Genomic DNA, 13,770 nt, shown 5'->3' on the forward strand with positions numbered 1-13,770 from the left:
TAGTTTGGGATGACCATGACCCTTGCTCTGGTGCCTCACTTCCTCAGCTATGGAACAGGGTTGAACGAAGTAAAGGCAGCAAAGAAAACTGGAGGCAGTGTGAGTTGTGAGATCAGACTATTTAGGGGTTAAAATCTTGGTTAACCTGCTTTGTGATGTTTAGTAGGTGACTGAACCAAATTTTGTATCAATTTTCTCACTATAAATTTGGGCTAAGGATGCAATTTTCATGAGGCTGATGTGCCAACTAAAGACAACGAGGTGTGCTGACTGACTGGACTAAGTGGCATTTGAGGTCCAACACACACACACACACACACACACACACACACACACACACAGAGCGAGCTCTATAGATCTGGAAAAGTAGGTGAAATAGTAGAAGGAGTTTAGGAGAGAAGGGATCTCCCTGTACAGTGCAGGTGGAAAGACAGGGAAACACTGACTTACTGTCAGTGGAAACAAAGGAAACAAAATTTGAGTTGGAATTTGACACGGGCCTACAATGTGAATAAGCAACTAGAGGACAAAACCCTATGGAACAGTAGAAAAAGAATCAGATCAGAAAATTAGGGTTGCATTATAGCTCTCTCACTACCCAGCACTGTGGCCTTGCTGGTCCTCTCCTCTATGCATAAAATGAGTTTGTTGTGAAAATATCTTATGTGGTGCCTGGAACTTGTAGACACGCAAAGAGAAGTTAGATGGCTAGATAGATGGATGGAGGGAGGGAGAGAGGATTCCAGATGGAGTAAAAGAATGACGAAAGAAATGATTGAGACATCTTTATTGGTTAGTAAATATATTAGACTAGCTCAGCAATTTCAAAGTGTTCATGGAACTCTAGACCCCCCACAATATTCATGGAAGGACAAAAGTATTCTCTGCTCAATTAAATTTAGGGATACTAGAATGATATATTCCTTTCTTGAAGATTTTTAATAAATGTCAGCATATAAATAATTCTACAAAGTCTTTTCTCTCTTTATTTATCCCCAGTAGTTCCAATTTAATTTTTCTAAACCAATTTCCCACATCAAAGCTCTTAACTTACACTGAACTTGGCAGGGGTCTTCCTGGAATGAATAAAGGAATGGTACCACTTTCTGTCTCTATTTCTGTCTCTGTCTCTGTCTCTCTCTGTCTCTCTGTCTCTCTATCTCTCTCTCCCTCTCTCTCTGTCTCTCTGTCCCTCTCTGTCTCTCTGTCTCTCTGTCTCTGTCTCTCTCTCTCTCTCTCTCTCTCTCTCTCTCTCTGTGTGTGTGTGTGTGTGTGTGTGTCAGCCTACAACTGTATACCAGGAGGAAGAAGTAAGGCATTTCACAAAAGGCAGTAGTAGTGGCGTCTGCTTTCTCCTTTCCTTGTATACAGAGCACAGAAAAGGGGATCTTTCAGAAAGAGGACATTTCCTCTCAGCCAGTCTGAGCTGGCAGCATCAGCTCTCACAATCTGGCAGCTGGCCACCAGGGGATGAAGAATCTGCTTAGTCATTTCTTAACATCAAGAGCGAGTAGCTTGGAGTAGAAGCCAGATATACCTTTTGTAAGTCAGCCAAGTGCCTCCTAAAAAAAAGAAAAAGGGATCACAGAACCCCTAGTGTCAGGAACTGACTGGGGCCATGAGGTAGTGACAGCTGGCCTCCAGCATCAGAGAACTGTGCCCTGCCCAAGTGCTATCACCTTAAACACAGTGGCCTGGGATCACCCCTTCCTGCCATGCTCAAGTCCTCAGCTTTCCTCCTGGTACTCAAGCACGTCAGCCACAGGGGATGATAGCTTCCACAGAGGTCTTGTGGTCAGTTTCTCTTCCTTGACTCATTCACTCATCTAGTTACTCTTTATTGAATACTTACAGCACAGTGCAAGGCATAGCACCTGTCTTAATTACTTTTCCAATGTTAGGACAAAATACCCAACAGCCACAAGATAAAGAAGAGGTTTATTCAAGGCTCACAGTGCAGAGAGGCTTCAGGCTGTAGTCAGCCAAGGCAGAGTGACATGGAAGAAGAGAAGAAGTTCATGGCATGTCAGGTAGTAAGCAGAGAAGGATTAAGGAGGAGGAGGAGGAGGAGGAGGAGGAGGAGGAGGAAGAGGAGGAGGAGCAGCCCCTTCTGGGCTACACCTACACCTCTTCCTACAAGCTTCACTTCCAAACATTATGCCCAGCTATAAACTTGTCGGGGACTAATCCACTGAAGAGTATTATGCCCCCATGATCCAATCACCTCCTCAAAGCCTATGAGATGTGGGGCTGGGATCTATATATAAATCAAAGAATACCTAAGGCCCCTGCACTGTGGGAGCTCACACTGTTTTAAAGGAGAAAGACCAAAAATGCACAAGTCTACAAGACATAAAATGATGTCAGGCAGTAAAAAATGCTTTAAAGAAAAATAAATTGGAGAAACGGAAAGACCAGTAGGTTAGGAGTTAGATAGGACAGTCAAGCTCCTTCACAAAAGGGACATGTGAACTAAGACCGCAATGGAACAAAGAGAGGAACTAAAGCATCTGGGAGGACAGATTTCTAAGCAGAACAATGAGCATCATGGCCCTACGGCAAAGCTGAGCCCAGCATGAGGACAAGCAGGCAAACTGGCCACAGCACATGCAAGGGTGGGCAAGAGAGGCAAAGGATGAGCTCCGTGTTTACAGGGCAGGAACCACAGCAGGTCAAAACAATGGCCCAGATTTATTTCAAATATGACTGGATGTTTTGAGTGAAGGAAAAGGTTCACTCTGACCACTGTGTGAAAACTAAAAGACAAAGAAACAAGAGTAAGCTGAGAGCCCTCCGGAGGCAGCTGTCCAGGAGAGGTGAGGGGATGGGGACATGCCCTGCGGTGTGGACAAGGAAGAGGGGTAAGATCGATATAGTATTTTGAAGGCGATGCAACAGGATCTACTGACTGTGGAGAGCAGTCTATGTGTGAACTGGAGAAGCAGAGACCTCCAAGGCAGCTGCTCCGCCCCCAAGATGTGGAGGGTAGGAGAGACACTTTAGGGCCAGGATGCTTCAGTGTAGCCCTTTAGATGAGCTACTACTGGACGTCCATGTGGAAATGTTAACCTGGCAGTTAGACATCCTTGAACTTATCTATCAACATGGTGGTCATCAGTGTAAATACTTAAAACCTCTTGGATCCCTAATTCCAGAAAGGACTGGCCACACAATCAAATGTATTCTCCAGTAAGTCTCCATTAAGAAGGAGACTTTGGCAAAATTTACTTAGTTCAAAATACATTTGGCTTTATGGGGAAAACTGAAGCTTGGAGAAATGAAGCAACTCACTCATTCAAGGTCAGATAGCAATTTGCCTGTGCAGCTAGGGCCAGAATCCCGATCTCAGGCACAACTTGAGCTGCACCACAAGCGTAAGCCTTTTTCCACTATTCTCAAAACTCTTTTACATTGATTTCTTGAGGTTTTTGCTTTTCCATCTAGAAATTTTCTTCCCTTTTTTAAAAATTTAACTTAATGTTCTCTGCCTATAGCATAAGCTCATTCTCTATTTTAATCAATCTTTTTTGTTTAAAAAATATAGCCAGGGCTGGTGAGATGGCTCAGTGGTCTAAAGCACCCACTTAGAACAAGCTAAGCTAAGCAAAGCACAGGGACCACGGTTCAATCCCCCAGCACCACAAGCCAGCCAGCCCCACCCCCTGGTGGGCTGAGTTGGCCACACACACACACACACAAAATAAATAAATTGAAAAAAAATATATATATATAGCCAATATTTGCTATAACTGATTCTTTTTTTTTTTTTTTTTTTTTTTTTTTTGGTGGAACCAGGAATCGAACTCAGGCCCTTGCACTTGCCAAGGAAGTGTTTATTCCACTGAGCCATCTCCCTGGCCCTATAATTGATTCTTAAAATGATAATATCTACATAACTCTCTTCCAGAGTCTGTTATTGCTGGCTGACATGATATGCTACCTAGAGCCCTCAAAGAGCTGCACAAAAACTCTTAGAATTAATAAGCAACATAACAGGATACAAGATCAATACACAAATATCATTGCCTTTGTGTATATCAACAACGAATTGGATGACAAGGAAATTATGAAAATAATACTATTCATAGCAGCATAAATAAAAATGAAATACCTAACAAATAACCAAACCAAGGAAATAAAAGACCTCTAAAAAGAAGATTACAGTACTCTGAAAAAGGAGATTTAGGTAGAAATGAAAAGATATCCCCCACTTCTAGACAGGCAGAACCAATATTGTCAAAATGACCATACTTCCCATACTTTCATTACATAAAAATACCACATTTCTTTATCAAAGGATGTATTGATAAACATACAGTCCGCTTCCAGGAGTTGTCTATTACACATTGTGCTGCTATTATAAAATTATAAAATCCTTCAAGAAGAGTAGGAGGAGTCAAAGGACGGACCTCTCGCAGATGGAAAGGGGTCCAGGGGACTAGAAGGGTGAGGTAGAGTGAAAATACACCAGGTACAAGGTCCTAATATCAGTAAATGTGGACATTGTATGCCATACACATGAAGATTAATAATATCAACTAGAATGAAAATGTGGGAAGGGAATTAGAGGAAGAGGGAGGGAATTTTTAAAAAGAAACTAACTGTATTATGTCCACATGCCAACTCCCCATGACAATTGTAAAATTCATGTGCTGCAAACCTGTCCTAACAAATAAATTTTAAAAAACGATCATTACAGGTAAATAATGTAAAATTTTTGGTTACCATTTACAGATGAGGACATGAGACTAAGTGTTAAATAAACTGTACTTAATTAAACAGCTAGGTTGAGATACAGCCAAAACCAGAACTTAGAATGCTTCAGGTCCTAGCCCAGGGAGCTACTGTGTGGGCCAGGAAAAAACATTTAAGCTCAGATGCTACATATTCTTCAGCAGCCGAGGACAGCTCCATGCTCTTTAGAAAGAAAAACATAATTTTACTTTTTCCTCTGTTATCCTCTCTCTACAGGAAGGACTCCTACCTTCCTGTAGCACAGATTGGTGCCTCTTGGCCAAATTCATTTCTCTCTCGTAGGCATAGAGCAAAACTATGCTTCCCAGCTCCCTTGTAGCTAGTAACACATTTCCATGTGACCCATTTCCCATCAAAAGAATTTGAATGGTGCTAATGCACACCCTTCTCAGTCTGTGAGTCCCCACTCAACCGACCATGATTTTTCCCCTTTCTTCTATCAGGCACCATGGTGCCAAAGATGGAAGTTGGCAGGAATTAAGTTGGAAAGATGCTGGATCCTTGTATCACTAGTTGAAGTAAAATGTCTTGACAAATACAAAAAAAAAAAAAAAAAAAATAAAAAAAAAAAAAAAGATTGGGTGTGGTGGCATGCACCTTTAATCCCAAATCTTGAGAGGCTGAACACAGGTGGATCAGTACAAGTCCGATCTACATAGTGAAACCCTGTAGACCCTATAGACCCTGTCCTAAAATATAAAAAAAAAGTCTTGCCAAGCAAAAGAACACATTCCATACTCTGTAAATAAGAAATAAATGTCTACCATGCATCAGCCATTATACACTTAGAGATCTACCATCTGTAGAAGTTAGTGTACCGACCTGGGTCAGAGATAAATGTATCGAGCCCAAGTGAACATTTAGGGGGAACCCATATAGTTCCACTTGGACTTAGCATAAAACTTGTGGCTGAAGAAGAAGGAAGAAGCCCAGGGACCAGACACCGCAGCTTCCTCACTCCAAAAGAGACAGCAAGATCCAGACACGCACAAATCCAGCATTGCCTAAGGTCATGAAGCTGAACGGTCTCAGCACAACTACAGCATCCTTATCCAGGGTTCTTTCCAGGAGACTAAGTCTCCCTTGTGCTGACAGATACCTGGTGCAGAGTCCAATATAGGCTTCTCTGACTCTCCTGACTGACTATGCACTACCTGCAAGGGAGCTGAAAAGCAGCCAATCACCCGCCTTCTTCCAATACCCTTCCTGCTACATCAGGGTATATTCTACATTACTTCTCTGTTTTGCTTCTCTGTCATTAAGAAGCAAGAGCAATCAGATCACAGCCTTGGTTGTGGTGATTGAGATGTCAGGCCATTCTGAACTGGCCTGTACCCAGGCATTTCTATCACTTAGAAGGTCTGCAGTTCTCACTTCAAGGACAATACTCCAGTGGAAGGAAAGGAAGGCGGGGTGGATTGAGCCTATATGGCAACAGATACCCTGAGCTTTGCCCCTATATCAGGCAGAGCACGTAGAAATATAGACTTTTCAAGCACTAGCCCAGGGTCCCTGCTCTTTTCTGATTCACATCCCTACCAATAAAAGTGTTTTGACCACATATCCCCTGTATTTAAATAATGTCTATTTAAATATAATGATATTCAGATGGTATGCATGACTCAGTTGTGTATACTGTATAATATAGCATTTTTGAAAGTGAGCAGTTTTCAGGGATAAGATTTTTAGAAATAAAATATAAGTAAAATTACCAATAGTTTTCTCCCTGGCTCTGGTGGACAATTTCACACACTCCCCTTTTCAGGTTCATCAAAGCCTTTAAATTAAAGTCACAAACTGGCTGCCTACAGGCCAAATGTAGCCCACAGATGTGTTTTGTTTGGCTTGAACAGTGTTTTCTGACTTTTCTATTGGTTTCTGACACTTAAAAGTTGGACATATTCTCATAAAAATTTGGACATTTTTCCCCATTTTATTCACAGCTTTATCCTCCATGTTTGATGCATGGTTGGCACCCAATATTTATTAGTTTAATTGAATTTCCAGCTTCTCTCCCCAGAAAATGCAGCTGGCCTTTCTTCCTGGCCAGAATCACCCAGAGCTGAGCAGGAATTCCTCCCTTAAGCAGGATATGGGCTCAGTCCTGAGCCACAGGTCCTACTATTCCCTATTGCCCTTTACCAGCAGTAGCTTTGCTCATGCCTGTTTTCTTTATGGCCTCATAAGCATTTAAACAAACACTTCTCTCAAGGTTTGGGGGATGTGCAGTAGCCCCCATAAACTTCTGTAAGGTTAAGCAAAAACAGTATTCCATTTGGAATCCCAAGTCATTGAAACCCATGAATATGATCCTGATTCTGCCAAGTACCAGCCTTGGGGAATTTGCTCCCTAAGACATTTGGCAATCTAGAGAATAGGAACAGCAATTTCTTCTTCACAGGTTGTTTGACAATCAAAATAAATACAATAATATATGTGTGGTCTGCCAGGTAAATTGCAAAGTGCTATGAAAATGCAAAAGCTTATCATCATTATAGCTGCATTTGCTCTGCAAATAGACTAGCAAGAGATGGAGTAAAGAATCCTAACATCAACCCTGAAAGATGGTCACCCTCCTCTAATTCCCAGGTGTCTCCATACACCCACCTCCCAGACCCACCCTTTGGATTTCAAAGTTCAACAGCAGACAAACGAGACCAGCTGAAAAGTACAGAAGAAGCCATGACACTAAAGGTTGGCTTCAATTTAGTCTCTTAAAGTGCAGCTCTTTATTTCACTCTTTCTTGCTTTTAAGCCACTGAACTTTTGTGACTTAATGCACTACCAGGCTCAGAGCCTAATGCCTTCTTCCAGAGACCAGAGTTTTACCCAGTCTTTGCACTCTAGGACCCAAGAGCAGGGCCCTAATCCTCTACCTTTGTCTTCTTCTATATAGACCTCTCTTGGAATTCTAATCTTGTTATTCATCCCTTGGAAAAATGCCCAAGATAGCTCTCCTCTTCCATCTTTTTATCAGCAGAGAGACTGTTTCGGTCACATTCAAGACTATCTTCCCAGAAGCATGCCCCCCTTCCTTCTCCTTCTCTCTCCTCATTCAGTTCTAGCCCCCTTATAAGTGTTTTGCTGGATATAGGTTAAATTACATAAAATTACCAGTATTCAACTATTTATGACCTAGGGTTGGGGACAATTGTTTATGGTTCAATTAAATACATTTGATCCAGGAACCCAGCTTTGAGAGCTTCTATAATCTCCAAATCTTCCTACTTTAATCCAAAGCCAGTTGTTCCTGTCTATTTTTCATGATAATTGCAGTGTAGCCCAAAAACGGACAATATGGCATCTTAAATATACTCAAGGGCTTCCTTCCTCACAGAGCTGAGCTATGGATAACCATATAGTTCCTTGAACTAAAAGTTCTAGTAAACAAATATATTTGGAATAAAATAAATTCTGTCTCTTCAGCATCTGTCCTGGTTCCTATGGCAAAAAAAGAATGATAGCTGATACTCTACTCCTCTAAAGAAGACATTATCTCAGGATCTTGCACTTCTCACCATCTTGAAACTCCCACATTGCCCCTCTTGTTGTTTCAACCTTCTGTGAGTTTCCAAAATCCCCTACCTCTTGGGTTTTGGTTGTTCTCTCTATCAGCAGAAATTCTCGTGGAGCCTATGCCCACCCTGAACATCATCGACTCTTAAATCTAGTGGAGGAAGTTCTGGCAGAATCCCTCTGTGCACCCACAAATACCTACTGACATCAAGAACTCTGTATGTTAGCATATCTTAGATCATTAGGCCTTCTATAGCAATATAAGGTAGACTAAGTAGCTTTTATTTTTTTAATAATTTTATTGAGAAACAAACAGCAATGAGACAGTTTCAAAACCGGTTATAGGACAGGTTCAATAATTAATATAGTGCATATTGGTGTCTGAGTGGTTATTCATTGTACAAGATGGAATCACAATATCCTGTCCACAAACACTATTAGAACAAATCTTTCTATTTATTGAATTAAGAGAAAGTAGCTGTATATCTAACCTAACTATTTTAAATACAGAGATACAAAATGGTCCTTCATTTGTATCCCCCTTTTTTGTTTAGTTTTGTCAGAGAAGGGTATTCCATTGTCACTTAAATATCGTAGGTGCATGAATTCAGCAAAATCTTTTATTTTTTTAAGAAGTCTTGGGGTTTTTTTTTTTAATTTATTTGTTCATTTATTTGTGTGTGTGTGTGTGTGTGTGTGTGTGTGTGTGTGTGTGTCCAGCTCAGCCCACCAGGGGGCAGGGCTGGCTGGCATGTGGTGCTGGGGGATTGAACCGCGGTCCCTGATGCTTTTGCTAAGCTTGTTCTAAGTAGGTGCTTTAGACCACTGAGCCATCTCACCAGCCCTCAGCAAAATCTTTTAAACCACAGAAACCAACTTCTCTTTAGTTTTGGATACTGGGCAGTCAAAGATCAAGGCACCCTCACGTTTGTCATCTAGCAAGCGTTGCTCTCTGGTTTCAGAAGGCCCAGTCTTACATGTTTTCACATAGGGAAGAAGGTAGATAGTTCCTTGGGGCTTCCCATACTAGGGTATTAAGCCTGTTCATTGATGTTCTGAGCTCATGGCCTAATCACTGCCCAAATGTTCTACCTCTTTGTACCAGCCCTTTGAGGGTTAGAATTTCAACACATAAATTTAGGGGAGAACCCAACATTCAGAATGTAGTACAGCAGAAATCCTGTGATGTTAAACATTGTTTTCTCTCTCTCTCTCTCTCTCTCTCTCTCTCTCTCTCTCTCTCTCTCTCTCTCTCTCATATCTGCTTTTAAAAGGCAAAGCCCTTACATGTTAAATATTTCTGAAACAATTCTTTGGAATGCTATTGCTTCAAGGTATATTCTTATTCATAAAAATAAGTTATTCAAGCAAATGCACCTGGGAATTGCTACATGCCACAGCCCCAAGAGCAAGTTCTAAAATACAAAGCCTCATATTAAAGGCTTAGAAAGACCTTGCAATAAGGGCCTCTGTTTAACTGTGTTTAATCTAGTATTTCCAAAACTTATTTAACAATGGAGATCTTTTCTTTATTGAGATTTTTTCGTGTCACTTCCTGGGCTTCTATGTCATAGGAACGGACTCCATGAACACTGCTATAATCCTTCAGGGATGTTGTAGTTTAGATCTAGAATATCTCCTGAGATTCTCATGTAAATAGAAGGCGACTGCATCAGCAAAATGCTATACTCTTCAGTGAGTGTATCCACTGATGATTCCATAGCTGAATGTGCTGTGCCCGGTGGGGCCTGCCTGGAAGAGCCAGGTCAGGGAGGGTGACCTAGAAGGGTGCATCTCCTTCTTTATCTCTTCCTTTCACTCTCTGCTTCCAGGCCACCATCAGGTTAGCAGATTTGTCCTGCAAGACCCTACAACTGTGTCATTTCTGCCTCAGAGCTAGCCAACCAGAAACTTAACTACAAACCAAAATAAATCTCTCCCCCTTTGAATAGTGGATGTCAAGTATTTTGTCCCAGTGACAAGGAAAGGGACTAATACTGGGGAGAACAAATAAGTTTGACACCACCTCTTCCCATTGCTTATGTAGAGAAAGCATGACTGGCGAGAACACCAGACCTCTTACCCATCATCGCCATCCCACTCCCCCATCTGACAGAAGAATATGGCTGACATAGGCTTGCCAATGGCATTCCTCCCCTGCCCGGAACAGTACCTCAGTTTTTTTCTGATACCAGGATTTCATGTGCATCTCTCATGGCAGATGGTAGGAGATTTAAAAACCCTAAATAATCTAGAATCACAAAATTCCAAAGTGGCAAAGCGGAGAACCTTTCTTTTCAAAGAAAAGCCTCCAGGGAAAAACCTGTGTCAATAATTTATTCAAGAATATGTCAGGGATTGGCAGTGAGGGACAGGGGAATCAAAACAGAAAAGAAGGGAGAATCAATACTAGGATGTTTTATCAAGCTGACAGTTATTAGAGAACCTCATGCCTGAACCTGCATCCATCCAAAAGCCATATGAATTGTACCACAAGGAAGACCATCCAGCTGAGGGAGGGGTCTGTATCCACAAGATCCCATTCCCAAATGATCAAGAGTTCCCCCACGGCCCCCAGTGGATATTAACTCTCTACACTACCTGATTGCGTAGGTGGAAGGGCTTAGTGGTTTCCCATGGGTGACCCATACTATGCCATCAGAAGAACCCAGAAAAGATTTTTAAAAAGACACACCACAGGAGTACAGGGTGGGACACTGACAGGTTGCATCTTGTGAAATGAGTGAAGCCTCTGTGGCAATGGCCACCACAGCAGCAGCTGTGGGAATGAGCAGCTGAAAGGAATGAGTACAGGAGGATATGAAGTGATACTCAAGAACTGACTGACAGTCCACCACATTCACCACTCATTCCTTGCCTCCCTGTAACCCGAGTTATCAGCGTTCCTCTCAGGCTGGTGACTGGCCACAGTGTCCACAGAGACAACATAACAATGTTGGTGAAACCTTCTCCAAGCTCATGATATGCTCTTCTGTTAGGCTTCCTCCTTTCTTTCCTCACTGTTTCCCCTGTGCTGGAGCTGTCCTGAGACCATAATTCATATTTCTCATCTCCCTCCTCCACCACTCTTTGTACATCTCTTCCCTCTCAGTCAGAACTTTGGCTTGTTTGAGTTGCTTTTTTGGTGGGGCATCACCAAGACTCAGAGCAGAGTCTGAGCCTTTAGCTGCCTTGTCCTCATCAGACTTTCATCAATATAGATGCTGATATATTCCACACATTCTAGCCATAATACCCTCTGCACAACATTATATGGAAGCCACCACAATTCCTCATGTTTACTGGGCTTAATTAACCACTAGCAAAGGAACTCCTTTCTTTGACTATTTATCCACCGGTATGTGAGGTTAGAATAATCTAGTGATGATGGTAATGATAGTGGCTTCAAGGCACATCACTGATCATGTACCTTGAACCAGTGTGTTGGTGTATCAGTGAACTTCCATACTGTAACAAAATACCTGACATAATCAGCCTTTCCTGACATAGACAATTAACCATTCCTAAAAAGAGGAAAGGTTTATTTTGGCTCACAGTTTTGGAGGGTTTTGTCCATGTACAACTGACTTTAGACCTCTGGCAAGCCAGTACATCACCTCCTAGTAGCCCAGAAGTAAAAAAGACGCAAAGGAGTTAGGGTTCCAATATCCCCTGCAAAAGTAGACCCCCCCCCAAGACCTGACTTCCTTCCACTAGTCCCCACCTCCTGAATGTCCCACCTCCTCTCAAAAGCACTGTGGCCTGGCAACCAGGCCTTCAACAGGTGGGCCACGGCGACACATTCAAGACCTAAGCCAGAGCATTTGTTATACTCCAAACCAGTAGGACTCTGACAACTTACGCACAGCCTGAATGCTAGATTTCTGACACACCTGGGTCTTAGCAGAGCCACCTCCATCTCACACCTCCAATTAGCGTGAATCATCAGTGTTGTGAACAGAGACCAAACAATGCTGTTCTAAAGATTAAATCCCCATCACAGAGAAAGCATTTAACACACAGGTCTCCTCCTGCTCCCACGTCATTTGTTTATTGTCCTCCTTAATGTAGTGTACTTCCCTAAACATTATATATAGAGTATCAATCTTAGGAGTTTGATCCAATGAATTTGGCCCATGCCTCCCCTCTCAGGAAGCCTGCCCTTATGATCTGCAAAACTGTGAGCTTCCTGGAACACCAACCGAACCATGTTATTTGTTGAGAATACTTCAGACTTCAGACATTTCCAGCCCAAATATCTGTAGACTTAAATGAAGCTACCTGAGTTGGATTGATTCAAGGAGTCTCTAAATAATTCCCAGGAGTCATTTCTGCCTTTGTCAAATTCTCTGGCTCAGATGGGAAAATGGAATAAAAAGGATTTTCACTGAGATGTTTCTCAGCGGTTCTCTTCCCCAACGGCTGCCTTTCTTCGGGTGTATTTAACCTCTAGAGTTTCCTTGATTCATTTGTGCAAATTGGAGCCCAGAAGAGCAGCAGCAGGTGGAGAGCTGTAGCTCTCGAGGCAGGAACTTGCCACCAAGCCATATGGAAATACTTTATACAACATCACAGCTGACCTTTATCCACTTCTCTCCTGTGATATATTATCTTGACATTCACTGTGCACCTGCTGTGTGTTAAGCACTCTGCTTTCATATAGATTAGCTCATTTCATGAAGAGCAGAAATTCCAGATTATCTCTGGGCTGATACAGTGCATTGATATTCTTGGCTTGCTGACCTGCTTTCAGGTCTGATAAATGAATGTGTATGCTATTTGATTTCGCTGTGTTCCTCCAATCCACATTTGCTAAAAATTCTACATAGCTCTTATGTCTAGTTTCTTTTTCTTTTTTTAATTTTATTTATTTGTGTGTGTGTGTGTGTGTGTGTGTGTGTGTGTGGCCAGCTCAGCCCACCAGGGGGCGGGGCTGGCTGGCATGTGGTGTTGGGGGATTGAACCGTGGTCCCTGTGCTTTGCTAAGCTTGTTCTAAGTAGGTGCTTTAGACCACTGAGCCATCTCACCAGCCCCTAGTTTCTTTTTCTAACAGAAGCTCTGGAGGAGTTTCCAAGCTTCTCCTAACCTCAGCGTTCCCCCAGCAAATGAAGCCTCATTCAGGGCTTGGAGCAGAGATGGTTTTGATTTTTGAAAAGCCCCTCAGGAAGGAGAACAGAAATGAGAGAGAGAGAAAGATAGTGAAGCAGGGAGGAGAGCACCAAGGAAGTCTAACACTTAAGGAGCTTGTCAGCATTATTGGAAACTGATTCTCAATCTCTTTGGAATCCTCTGAATGAGCCTCTTAAATGTCTCTTGGACAATGTGATGGTTAACTGGTTGTGTCAACTTGAATAAAAAGTGCCCAACTAATTGGATGAGCATAGCTTTGAGTGTGGTGGAAGGGATTTACTGAAAACAGAAGATGCACCCTGAGTGTGAGTGGCACCAGCCCATAGGCTTGGGGCCTGAATGGAGTGACAGGAGGATGAAGAGCGAAG

Source organism: Octodon degus, unplaced genomic scaffold (assembly GCF_000260255.1).
Source record: "Octodon degus isolate 3935 unplaced genomic scaffold, OctDeg1.0 scaffold00135, whole genome shotgun sequence".
Taxonomy (NCBI): Eukaryota; Metazoa; Chordata; class Mammalia; order Rodentia; family Octodontidae; genus Octodon; species Octodon degus.